This window comes from Manis pentadactyla, chromosome 18 (assembly GCF_030020395.1).
Source record: "Manis pentadactyla isolate mManPen7 chromosome 18, mManPen7.hap1, whole genome shotgun sequence".
NCBI lineage: Eukaryota > Metazoa > Chordata > Mammalia > Pholidota > Manidae > Manis > Manis pentadactyla.
Genome location: NC_080036.1, coordinates 2140252 through 2144335, shown reverse-complemented (window position 1 = coordinate 2144335; position 4084 = coordinate 2140252).

The following is a 4084-nucleotide window of genomic DNA, read 5'->3' as shown; positions in this document are numbered from 1 at the left end:
TCGGAACCCCGCGAAGGCGGGGGGACGGGGGAGGCGGCCCGGGGGCTCGAGAGCGTGCCTCAGACCTGGAGCGCGCAACACGGGGTCTCACCGCCAGAGGCCTCCGCGCACGAGGGCGGTCCCGCGGCACCCAGGAAAGCAAAGCGGCCGGGCCTCCGTCGAACCCACGGGCCACCCCAACCGTGCTGGCGGTGCCACCACGGCCAGCGCCGGGACGCCCGCACGCCACCGACCCACGTCCCCGTGGCCACACAGCGCCCGACCGCCGCACGGAGCCACTCCCTTCCAACGCCGGGTGCCGAGAGCGCCTCACGCGGAGACGCCACGCCCCGCCGTAGCCACGGCACGGCCGCGGACGGGGCAGCGACGCCCCCCCTTCCGGGACCAGGGGCGCTTTCGGCTCCCGGACAGTTAGGCGGCAACACGCCAGGAGCAGGTCGCATCTGCGGAGGCGGCTCGGCACTGCCGGTGGCGACGGGGAGGCGGGTCGTGGGGGTGCGCGTTCACACCAAGGGCGGAGCGGGCACAAGTCCAGACGGGGGCCTCGGGGCACGGCCGGGCGACCGGGTAAAGCGGGCGCGGGATCCCACCGCCCCACGCACGAGGGCGGTCCCGCACCGCCCAGGATGCCAGCAGCCCCCTCCGAGGCTCCCGCCGGACAGATCCCAACCACCACGAGGGCAAGGGTCCTGGGTTCTCATGTGAAGCGCCCACTGCAGCAGCAGCAGCAGCAGCAGGGCGGCGAGTGCCGGGCCTTACTCGCCGCCCTGCCCGTCTTCTCTCCACCCATCCGGGCGGGCCCACTCCAGGACCGCGGCCCCAGGGAGACGCCCCCGAGCGAGGCGGCTCCTGCTTATTACACCACGTACCTGCCGAAAGCACCGCTGCTGCCCGTTGCAGCTCGGGACGCGGAGCCGCTCGCAGCGGGGTGGGGCGGAGGCTCGGGGACCCGGGCCCCGTCCTTCCTTCCTCCTTGCACCACACCACCGCGCCTGCCTCCACGCGTGCCGGACGCCCGGCCAAGGCCCGCGGGACCCTCCCCCGATTCCCAAGGGGGAGGCGCGGGCCGCGGTAGGCAAAGAGCGGCGCCCAGCTCCACCCCCACCTGCGGTAGGTAGGGGTGGAGGCCGGCGGACTCCCTCACCACGGGGGGTGGCAGGGAGCTCTGCCCACTACGCGCAGAAAAGGAGGGGCAGCGGCTGGGGGGTCCGGTACCCCAAGGCACCCTCTCGGATCGCTAGAGAAGGCTTTTCTCACCGAGGGCGTATCGCTCCCCGACCCACCAGAGCACCACGGCTCGGACCCACACACGCGCCGGCCTGACACGAGAAGGGCCAAGGCGGTGTCGGTGGCTTTTTCTCACGAGGGCGTGGAGTGAGGAGACGAGGAGACGTGGAGGCGGGGGGGGGTCTGCGGTAGGGGTAAAAACAAAAAAAAATAAAATAGTGGGGAAAAAAGAAAAAAAAAAAGGCAGCACAGGCCGACGGCATGAGCGGTCACTCACGGCTGGGGGCCACGAGCTTGTGCCTGTGGGCCTCAGGCTCGCCCTTTTGCCTCCCTGTTCTCGCGTGCCACTGGAGGCGCACAGCGGCAACTCATCAAACAAAGCACGCCAGAGAGCTAACAAAAGGAGCCAGTGAGACGGTAGCCTGGCCAAGACGGCCACGGCACCCCCGCGTCCTTGGCTCGGCCCACCGCAGCAGTCACACGCCCACGCGTCTCGCCAGCGCACCAGCCCCGACGGGGACGGCGCCCGACGGAGTCGGCCCCCCCGCGGCACGCGGGCGGGACCGACGAGGCACCCTATCCCCGGGCCGCACAAAACCCCCTTCCCCCCACACACCCCCACGGTGTGTGGTCGGGGAGGGGCACGGGCCGGGCGTGCCTCCCTTACCGCCTCGACCCCCCACTCGTTCACGGGAACTTCTGCAAGGCACTCACAACTCCACTCACTCCACTCCACCGCGGCAGCAAGCCGAGCAGGGGAAGCTTGCTGGGGGAAGGGAACGACACCGCCACTCGGCCTCAGGCACCTGACGGGCGACCTGGAGCGCTCCAGGAGCACCACAAGAGGACCGAGCAACACACGCCGGCGGGACCCGGGAGAAGGGCTCGCCGCGTGGCGGCGTGGCGGCCTCCCTCCCCTACCACGGGAGAGAGGCCCGCCCGCCAGGACACGGCCCACAGGCCAACGCGAGGGTGTCCGCTGCGTCCAGGGACCCCGGGCCCGCCCACGCCGTGAGGCAGAGGGCGGGAGGACGAGATCGGGCCGGACTCCGCACGCCCCTGGCCTCTCTTCCTTTCTCACCCACACCACGCAGCCCAGCAGCAGATGTGGGGGCGTGGGCGGGGACAGGGCAGGAGGCGAGGGGCCCCGCGCGCGCACAGCGAGAAGAGCAGTCCCGTTCGCTCCGAACGTCTGTCCCTCGCTCCGGCGCGGTTCAGGCCCGGCCCAGGAGAGCGCGAGATCGCCACATCGATCAGGAGCACACGGGGACGACGCCCCCGCCGCGTGTGGGAGGAGGGCAGCCCGCCGAGGCCAGGAAACGACGACGGGGCCTGCTTCCCCCGGAGTCGGTGCAGTCGAGAGAACCCCACGCCAGACAAGCGCCCAACACACGAGGCACAGAGCCTCCAGGGTGGGTCGTGGGGGAGTCCATCACGACACAACCGCAGGCAGGCGGGGAGAGCACCACGCAGGACAAGAGGACCCGGACACGCGCGCACGCGCACGTCTCCTCCTCCCCCGCCGCCCTTGGGTCACCAGGCACCGTGAGGGTGCGCACCCAGATCGGGACCTCCCTGGGCGCACGCGACAAGAGCCAGCGCACAGGCACACGCGGGTGGCGACCTCAGGGAATGCAGGAGCGGAGCCGGGCATCTATCCGGCCGCACACGCTCAAGAAGCCCGGAGCCGTGCCACGCACGTCCAAGAGAGGTCCCAGAGTCCCTCAGCGACAAGCACCGAGTGACAGGGTGTCAGCACCTCTCTGCAGGTACAATCGGACCGCCTCTCGAGAGAGGAATCACAGGGCCACCCCACGGACAGCGGGGTCCCCCCATGACGAGCGCGTGGCCTGTCCCCACCGGGCCCAATCCCCCCAGCATCACACCACTGTCACCAGGGCTCCAGGGCTCCCGGGGCCATCTGGTCGACCCTTGGGGGGGGGTTGGGAGGTTGAAGTGGGCTTGCGGGAAAGGGAGGGGGAGGGGGAGGGGGAGGGGTCAGACAGTCGGCGGGGCGCGGGTCGGTGGGTGACAGCAGGGAGGCCCGGGGACACGCGGCAGCGGCAGCGGAGTCGGGGTCGGGATCGGGATCGGGATCGCGATCACCCTTCCCTTTCCCAGCCGCCGGTCGGTCCCCACATCCGGGAGATAAGTCGGCGGGAGGGGAGGCCTTCAAAGAGACGAGACTTGTGTAAAAGAAAGGAAACAATGCCGGGCCGGCCGGGCCGGGCCGGTCCTTCCACACATACGGAATGGAGGGGCAAGGGGCCGTATCCCTCTCCCCCAAACGTGAGCGCCTACAACGAACGGATCCCACACGAGGGACTGCGGGCAGGCCCCTGGAGCCCCACGAGGACCACCCCGTACGCCACGGGGCCCAGCCCCACCTCCGGAGCCGGACGCCGAGCCGAGCGAGCGGAGCGGGGCGGGGCGGGGCGGGGCGGAGGCCCGGGCAGACGTGTGACACGCACGGAGGAGGGCCTGGCCACGGAGAAGGAACAGAAAGGGCGGCGCGGCACAGCGCGCGACCACCTCTCTCTCTCTCTCTCCTCCCTCTTGCGTCTACGTCTCCCTCTCCGCCGCAGCCGTCTCGGTCGGCCGGCGGGTGGGTAGGTGAGTGGGTCCCCGCGGGCGGAGGGACACCGGCGCTGGCTGCTAGTCGACCCGTTCGGGCGGCCTCCCAGGGCCCAGGCCACCAAGGGAGCGACCGAGCGTGCGTGGCGACAGTCACCACCCGAGAAAGCGAATCCGCGGCCCCAGTCTCCGGCGAGCGCAGAGCGCGCCGGCGTCCCGGCACGACCGGGCCTGCAGCGCCCGCTACCCGCGTCCTCCTGGAAGTCCGCCTCGGGGAACCGTG